General features: G+C 43.2%; 1 long non-coding RNA gene across 1 annotated transcript; it reads left to right on the top strand.

The window, feature by feature from the left end:
- Positions 1-6,621: 6,621 nt before the first annotated feature.
- On the top strand, positions 6,622-9,043 carry LOC146862444 (uncharacterized). Its single transcript, XR_014978129.1, has 3 exons — positions 6,622-6,763; positions 6,974-7,135; positions 8,436-9,043. It is a non-coding gene; the product is annotated as an uncharacterized LOC146862444 (long non-coding RNA).
- Positions 9,044-9,633: the final 590 nt, after the last annotated feature.

Raw genomic sequence — 9,633 nt, 5'->3', positions numbered from 1 at the left:
ATTTGCAGCAAACATACAAAGAGGAAAGGTGCCCCTTCCTGCACAAAAACAATCGTCCTTACAACTCACGTACCCTTGCACTATGGTGCAATTGCCTGTGTTGGCACAAGACAAGCAAAAGGGCGCCAACACATGGGAAAAGGCAGAAATGTATTGACAAATACGGCACATTCCTGCCCTTGCCCTGTCACGCAGCGCAGCAAGGTGACTTGCTGCGCTGCACTGTGTGACTTGGCCATAAATATGCCCCCAAATGTATTACCAGAAACATTTATTGCATTCTGCATATAGGTTACCTCAAAGCAATCAGAAGCATGGATTCAGGTGCAAGGTTGGAAAATCAAACTCAAATGATAGGTGTTCAGTACTACTTTAAATTCCTACATGTTCTTAACAATTGTCCCTTATAACATACCCTTAAGCATAATTAGCACGTTTTTATAATAAACCTACCACTGACTTGCAATTCATCACTTATGTAGGTGGAAAGCAAGAGTATGGAGGTGACATCCAGAAGTCAATTCATGAACCATGGAAAACGCTGAAAGCAAATGAGAACGACAGCAGTTGGTGACAAACATCTTAGGCGCAGAAGACGAATATGACTCGTTACAACACGAGCCATTACTCCACGTGCCATTACAACGCGGTTGTTACAACGACCGCGTTGTTACCACGCAAAGCCATTTCTACACAACTCATTACATTGATGTGCAGTATATGGCGAGCTGACGTTAGAAATGTATCATTTACTATTCCAACTCCAGCCTAAGTAACTGTAGGGAAGGTGTTGGAATAATAAACTATACTATTTCTAATGTTTGCACCCCATCTACTGCAAGTCGATGTAACGACTAGCGTCGTACTGGCAATGCGTGGTTACAATGCGATCATTGTAACAACCGCGTTGTAATGGCATCGCAATGTGATGCCCGCGTTGTTACCCGCAGAAGACACTTGCTTCTCGAATGAAATTTGCTGATACACCAGCGTTTGGAGAGGCGGAAAGAGACATTCAAATGGACAAGAAGGGCTGCAACAAGAAGCCACGAATTCACATGTGATCATGATGTAACAGCATTAACCCTTGATCACACACTGCTCCCTCTTTCTGTAGTCTTTTTTAACCCCAAGATCATGCTATAAACAGGAAGCTTCGTTTCATGCACAACCTGAGAATAATATAATTGAAAGCAGATTCACTCTAAATATTGCAAAGACAGCCAATACTTCAGGATATTAAATTGAGATATATTGTCCTGTTAGGGATCATCATTAGGATGGTGCTGGTTTAGTATCAATACTTAGGCTGACAGTCATCAATAGAGCACATTTGTGAGATGTGTTAGCGGAGAAAAATGCTCTCTAGAACAAGTCCAGCTCACCTTTCAAGGTGTACTCCTTAGGACAGGTGGGCAAACAGATAGGATTAACAACGATTTAAATACCACAATGACAAATGTACAACCCATCAACAATGAACAGGCAAAAACCTAGGGGCTCACAATGCCTTTGTCGAAGCACTCACTGACAATTATATGGCAAGAAATGCTCATAATAATGTCTGCGTTTGTCATAACTCTTGAATATTATACCACATATAACTAGCCAACATGAGCAACAGTCTCTGCAAATCACATCACGTCATAACCATATTTTTGAGACACGTACAAAATACATAACATAGTTGACTTGTACTCTGGTTTCCCTCACATTCGTCATCAGAACTGTAGTTTTCTGCACCAACCTTATTTCCCTCATGTGGCGACAAGGACCTTCCTCCAGGATAACACAGGGTAACAACACATAGGGCCTGATTTCGATTTTGGCGGATGGGCTATTCTGTCACAATGGTGATGGATATCTCATCTGCCGAAATTTAAATCCCATAGAATATAAAGGGATTTATATTTTGGTGGACGGAATATCCGTCACCATTGTGACGGACTAACAAGATTTATATTTTGGTACATGGGATATCTGTCACCGTTGTGACAGAGATATCTGTTCGCCGAGATCTAAATCAGGCCCATAGGGATCCATCAGTTTCATACTTTAACACCACAGATAGTTTGGTGAGAAAAGTTATATCATAAAGCTCATCTGTGGAACGCCTGCAGCATGGTAGCTTTTAGATTTCTATTTACAAACAACTGGTATAGATATTTGTTCACTATCAAAGAAATTAGGGTTTTTAGACTTTACTCTCACAACCAGTGAAAGACCCTCACCAACTCAAAGCACATGAGGGGTGTGAGCAGCAGATGCGAGATGTGTAGCGTGAACAGACTGCAATCATGGATGCTTTCCTTTTCCTTGTATTGTAGGGATCGGTGTGCGTTAACAGTTATTATTGCACAGTTATCCATGAAAGGGCTTGTAGGACAGATCTCAAGATATTGTTGAAAATACAGCAGTGAGGATGCCCTTTTCTCACACTGAATATGAGCCATTACCTTCCATTGAGAAGGTTTGATCAAGCATCCAAAATCTTTGGGCTATAGTTATGACCTGGTTTGTGTCGCTCTAGTACCACACAAGGTGTTGCAAAGACGACACAAATATAGTCATATTTTTGAAGCCACACAAAACCACTTTGAGTGCCTTTGAATGGCTTCAAATAATGAAGTAATGCAACGCAGCGCAAATTGCTGTGTTGCGTTACTCTGCGCAAGCGAGGCATTCTATGGGCTTTGTATGGGTGTTCCTATGTAACGTGCATGGTTTATGGCACATTCCCAGATTTCTCAAACCTGGTAAATCTGGGAATGAACCAAAAAGATATGCCTCCCCAAGAGAGGCATAACAAGGAGAAATATCTTTATTGCTCCTCGTTCTTTCCTCTTTCTATGTGTGCTGCATTCTACTGCCAACAGAAAGAAATAAAAGCCTCTCAGGATTGTGTTGTACAGAAAGGGCCCCTTCCAGCACAAAAACAATCCTGCCTACAACCTCAGGCACCCTTGCACCATAGTGCAAGGGTGCTTGCATTGGCTCTAGGCTGCCAAAATGGCACAAGATTAAAAGACAGGAATGCTCCGTATTGTATAAATACGGCACATTCCTGCCCTTTCCCTGTGACGCAGGGCAGCACAGCAAGGTAATAAATATGGCACTTAGTGTATAATTTCTTTAATTATACACTCAAAGCAGAATGCACCCGGGATGTAGAAGACTTTCTTAGTGATCTCTACTGATGCATCTGAAGGCTAAAATACCACACTAGAAGCCAGATGTAAGATGATTAGGAACAGCGATTTCCTAATTATGATTCCCTGCGAATCACAATTAGGAAATTACTGTTCCTAAAGTATGAAACTCTTTTGAGCTTCAGTAGGGATTCATAAATAGACCTACCTCATGAATATGAATTTGTGACCCATTAGGAATCGCGGCCATCACAGGAATGGTGGCCTGCGGAGGTCAGTAGACCACCATGTCTATGATTGCTTTGAAATAAAGCAATCTTTTTTTTTTTTTTTTTTTTTAATCTCAGCACGTTTTCGTTAAAAGAAAACAGGAGGCGTTTAAAAAGAAAAAAATTAATCTTGAGCATTTCATTTTTGAGAGTAGGTGTCTGCCCTTAAAAACTTTTTATTCAACCATTCTCAGAGTGGTAGGGGGTCACTTGGGGGCTCCTTCCCATTTGAGAATGGAAGCTCTCAACACACCGCTTCCGAATACTGATTTGAAAAACCCAAATTATAATTTGGAAACACATTACCGTATTGCAATTTGGGCTTTATACATCCTAAAAAATCAATACTCCTGTCGCAAATAGCTCGATCCTGTGAATCGAGCTGTTTGCGTCAGGAAGAATGCTTATACCTCTAGCCCTAGATGTCTTACAATAGCAGTTATCAAGTAAACAGTCAACCTTTGGCCATTTATTTTATTTCTAGACTCAGATATCTTTCATATCATACAAAACGTTGCATAGTTCAATAATCACAAGGTTATGACTAAGCTTTAAATCAGTAGAATTGAGCAATGTCTGACTAGACATTCAATTTAGTAACTCCATCGCTGAAAACAATCTCTTGGCAAACTGAGCAAGCCAGTTGCTGCCGAATGTAGTTTTGTCAGTGCGTGGAACCCTTACAAGATTCCTGACTAAAGCCATACAAATTCAGTGCTGGAGTTTCAATATTCAGAGTGGTGTAGTCCCTGTAGCTTGGACTTTGGTGCTCCCCGATTTGAACTGTCTCTTCTTTAGAATCAAACCGGGCCCACATAACACTTCTGACACATTCTCATAAGAATGACAGATATAGATCTTTTTAATTGCTATAGGTAGACATTAAAGTCAAAATACAGAATATGCCATTGGTAAATTAGCAGCAGACTATATAAATAATAAGTAAAAGAACTCAGTAAAGTTCAGTATAGAATCTGTCAAAGATTTGCCTTCTAAGAATGGGAGTAGGGTCTCTCTGCCATTAGAGAAATGAACACTCTTATATAAGGCTTTGGTCAATGGGGTTCATACATTCGGGGGGGGGGGGGGTAGGGGGAACACATGATTCATTTACATAAACATCAAGAAACAGTCTAAAGGAAACATAATACATTCAGTGATTTTCTCACCCCCAATACATTATGGTTTGATCATTCTCACAGTCTTGGTTACACAGTGTAATTGATACAATGTTAACAGAGCTAGGATGAGCAAGATTTGTCCTTGGCTTAGTACATCCAGGAGACTTTCTCTGAGAACATTTTGTGCTGACTTATGTGAAACTAGCTACTTTTATTTTAGCAGTGGAATCAACAATAATATTACGTGACCTATGATGACGTTTAAACAAGATGGAAGACAATGTAAATGCGGTTCAGTATTAGCAATAGCTCATATAGAACGCAGGATTTTTATTAACAAAAAAGTTTCTCTTCAGAATAATTAAGTTGTTATTGGAACTTCACCGTGAACTGGAGCCTGTATTTTCGTATCACTCTTCCTCTTCTTATGCTTCAGTGAATAAACCATTCATCTCAGTCATACTGATAAAAAACATAAGCGTACACTGATCCAGGTCAGATTTGCCTGTATGGTCGAGGGGATACACTTTTATTGAAAGTGAGCATAAGATAAGGACAGCTGTGAATGTGTGAGGAAGAAGGAGACACGATTTTAGAGGAGGCCAGGCAGAAAATGCTACATTCACCTCCTTTTGCTACAACATGCTCTTGTGCCTGGACGTCTGGCACATGATCCCTCATAATGTGTGGGTCAGAAAAGGGTGAGGTAGTTACTGTACCTGGTATATTCTGAAACCTTGGCGTGTGGTATTACTGGTATTTTTCTCTGGAAATTAGGTGTTTTTGGAAATTGAGAAATTACGTAGCAGAAGTTGGTATTTTCTGTAACAAATTCTGTATGTATCAGAATATGCCATGTGTTTTTGAACCAAGTAAAATTCAACAGGTTTCAACATGTTTGGCCTGCCCTCTCATAATCAGGGACACGGTGTACAAGTGCTACCAGGGTTTTGTGTGATTTAACCTCTAATAATAAATTAAACTGTATTTTAAGATCTCCTTAGTGGCAGCCTTAAATTAATCAACATGGATTTTAAAATGAATTCCGAAATGTTATTAAGATGTTTGCCTGTTACTTTAGCCAAGCTACTAAGGTGGACCCCAGATGGCAGTAACAGTTGTTCTCTAGAGGAACAACACAGAGCACAGGCTGCATCTGAATAGTAAACTATTTTGCATATGATATAGCAGGGTACAAGTATCAAGTCACAACATCAACCCACAATGGGCTTTGGACATACCCCACTGCTGAAAATGGCCATGGGGGCCAGTTTAGGGTAAAGCCAGGATTAGTGTCTGTAAAGTCTTGAAATATATTCCAATCAGGTCTTTTCCCTATAAAATTCTAGACTTTGCCTACACAACTTGTTACAGTTAGAGGACAAAGATGGAACCTCTCTATCCCTCGCCAATAAACATAACAGCTGCTCTCACTTGCATCAGTGTTCTTTCTGGACTGAAATCATCTATCAGAGCTAAGGATTCCAACTTCCTCATTTACCCCCAGGGTCAATTGTCTATTTTGCCTTCTCTTGGTGCACTGCCAACTGCTTTTGGAGACACGAGAGCTGAGGGGTAATAAACCTGAACTGCTGAACTATGGAGGTTAAGAGACCAACAGCCCTGCCAACTCACACAGTGCCACAGTGTGTCACACAATTTCGGCTCCCTCCCCCAGGGCACACGGTGAAGAGCCGAAATCAGATAGTGGCAGGGAAAATGAGCTGAAATCCACTGTAAACAGTGGCTTTCCAGCTCGTTTTCTGAGACAGTAAGCAGCTAATGTCAATTAAGAGGCATGAAACCTACCCAGGACATCAGTGACAGCCTCAATGACCCTTTTTAGGTCTCGGGACCATCCGGTCGGCAGACCGGAAGTCCGGAGATTTAATGTTATTGAGAAGAGGGGCTTGCACCCGCCCCTCTTCTATCCTGTTCTCCATTGGCTGGCCTCTTAAATGCTGGCCAGCCACTGGAGAAGAGGTCCAGTCACTCCGTTGAAGCCCCGTCTTTTTCGGATCGGGGGGCGTGTTTTTTGCGAGAAGTCTCAGGGAGGAGACAACAGCAAAACACGCCCCCGAATCCGAAAAGGACGCAGCCTCGCAGAAAGGCAGTCGTGTGCCTGTCCTCTCCCCCTGCTGTCGGCTCCCGTGAAGACCTCTTTGGGGGCATTCTATTGGACCGCTGTTGCCATGGTAAAGTCTCGCGCTGACGCCTGCACCGGGTGTGTAATTACTATTCACCAGCTGTTCTGGGTCGGTGCGGCGCTCCTTCTGCGAACACATAAACGCATTAGGGCTTTTTACCCCCTTCATTTTTAAAATTAAATTTTACATGCCTCCATTAATCACGCGCAAAGTATCGTGTCACATTGTTTACGTTATTTTTGGAACGAATCGGGGAAGGGTCTTACCGTGATTGTTGTTTTTTTTAGGTTTGATTGACAGGTTTTATAACCAATCGGTGCAGTGCTCTCTTTATGACCCCTTCTGTGGAGAGGGGCGGGTGTTTGCCTGCAGTTCTGTTGTGGGAGGCGGTGTCTGTTTCTTCTGCTGCTGCTTGTGAAAGGCATCGAACCGGTCGCTGTTAAACGAAGGTGAGAACTAGAGGGGTCTTTCACTGAGGGTGCAGAGGGTCCTCAGCATCTGTTCAAACATTCGAGGATGCTTTTCCACTAAAAAAACTGTCCGCCGTTCCATTAGGCAGGTCTTGGCTGCTCAGCAATGGGAGGTTGTTTAGACCGCGCACGCATCCTTGGTGCCTTTTCTTCAGATTTCGTGTGTGCACTATACAAATGCCCTCCCGCTTTTCTGTCACCAGCACACCAACCGGAGTACATCTCAGTGAGGTTGTGTGCTGTACGCAGTTAGGCAGTTGGAGAATTAAAATATTTTAAACAAGGCATGTGCAGGGTCCTCCGCCCAACCCTGCCCCACCCCCAAGTTCAGGCTGGGCCTCACGCTTCGCTTGTGTGGGGGAGGGGTCTTTCCTGCGCTGCCTTTGCTGGGTGCTAAGCTGCTGGCAGCTGCATTGAGCGTGGAATTTGTCAGGACACCTAACGTGGCGAGGTCCATGACATTTTTCGGTAGGCAAGGTTTTTTTGTAGCGTGTTCTTAATAGGGATGGAATGTCTGCGTGCAGTGACTGTGCTGATCTCAGAACCCTAACCTACCTCGAGCGGTCTGTGTTCAGCCCCATCTCCACAGAAATTTCCCTGCAGGAGCCGGGCCGTGTCTCCTCTTCGTTCAAAGATCGAAATTCTCTGCAGATTCCTTCGTGTGCGGAACAACATTTGCATTTAAAACGCCCCCTGGGGAGTATTTGCATTCCTTTTCTTTCTTAAGTGTTCAGAGATTTAATGATTGGGTCTCTACTGCATCCCTCCTCGGCGCCTCTTATGCTCCAGAATCTCAGAAGATAGTTGTATTTTAGGAGGCAGTATCGAGAAGGCGGGAAACGGCAGGAATACATACATAATACAAGCGATGCAATAGCACTGCCCATTCCTTTGTCTGTTTTTTGTAAATTACTGCACTCGTAGAAACAATAGCGGAATTGTGTGCTCGTTAACGTTTGAAATCTTCTATGTAGGGGTTTGTTTTGATTTTTTAGAACAGAAGCTGAGCCTGCCTTGTGCCACGAATGACGTGCCACACACACGCGCCCATCTATTTTTACAAGCCACACATTATTGATTTATTATAAAATTAGCAAGCATTTGCATTATTTCATTTATTGTACATTCTTGGGGTGTCTGCAAATATCGAATTCACATAGCCATTCTAACTTTTTGGCCTCTTTGGGAGACCAGTGATTTAATTCGTAGAGCCACCCTTTATAAGTGTGATCAATTATCCACCAGTTGGTTCAACCAGGTCCACTCTTTTCTCCCTCAGCTCTGGGCCTGTGTTGGCCTTTCAGGGGTAGTAGCCACCCCCGCCCCCTCTTACCCCTGCGGTGCAGGGTACGAATGCCCGAGGCTGACTCTGCATCTCCGAAGGAGCACGAGGGAAGAAGGCAGCTGCGCCACAACTGTCCGAAATTGCAATCCCAGCTCCGCCTGCCTTCCAGGCGCCATTCTGTAAATAGTTGGTTCGGAGAAGCAGGATTCCCGAAGGAAGGCCGGGGTTACACGTCAGTTGTTATCGGAGCCGATAAAGAAGAGGCCTACGTGCGCTGCTGCATTGGAGCCTGCGCGTGAAGGGAGTTTAAGGGTCAGCCTCGCGTATAACGATATTCTAAATGGATGAATGTTTTAAGCTCAATTAATGTGACCACCAGCCAATCAAGTGGCAAATATGTCAATGGTAGCTGTCAATGCTGAAGTTAGTTCGTTTCCAAGCAGGTTCAGTTTTTAGCAGATGCATTTATTTCATTGATCAGTTAGGCTACTCTACGAGGTCAAACACTTTGAAGGCCTACCAACACAACTGTGGTCTTGCCTCAGAGTCGTCTAGTGAATGACGCACGGAGAGAGGCATACCCTATTAATGGGGCCACTGGAATTATGCGGTAGGGTTAAGTGAATTCTACGGCAAGAAAAAGCAAAATATTTTGTGATAGTATTAAGGATTTAGTCATTTTTAAACGTGTAAACACTGTACCTCATTAGTACCAGTTTAACATCCAACTATAGCAATAAGCTACAGAAAGATGAGCAGTCAACCTTTGCAAAGGTCCTTCCACTGCGTCTCAACACATGTCGCTGCATTTTTACAAATTTTTTAACCATTTGAGCTCGAAAGAACATTTTTGTTGTTAAAATATGCAGTTTATATGGCACTATCACATGCTTCTAGTGTCCCTACTTATTAATAAGGAGTCTTGTACAGTTAACCTTGCTGTTTCCCCGGGCCGGTCTTACCCTGGATTGACCTGGACAGCGCCCTGGGAGGAAACAAAAATGTGTTTATGAGGGCAGGTGTGAGGAAGATGGGAGGAGGGCAGGGGGTTGATGGGGTGCTAACAATAATGCTGAGGTACATTAAGGGATGATTACTAATTATTTAATGGGACTCAATTGAAACCAGGTGGGGTGGACAAGCTGGTGTTTGCATAGCATTACGTCAGGCAGTTCCCTGCTGAGGCCCTCAG

The sequence above is a fragment of the Triturus cristatus genome, chromosome 2_2 (assembly GCF_964204655.1).
Source record: "Triturus cristatus chromosome 2_2, aTriCri1.1, whole genome shotgun sequence".
Lineage (NCBI taxonomy): Eukaryota > Metazoa > Chordata > Amphibia > Caudata > Salamandridae > Triturus > Triturus cristatus.
The sequence above is the reverse complement of the archived record's forward strand: the minus strand, read 5'-3'. Positions and strand labels throughout refer to the sequence as shown.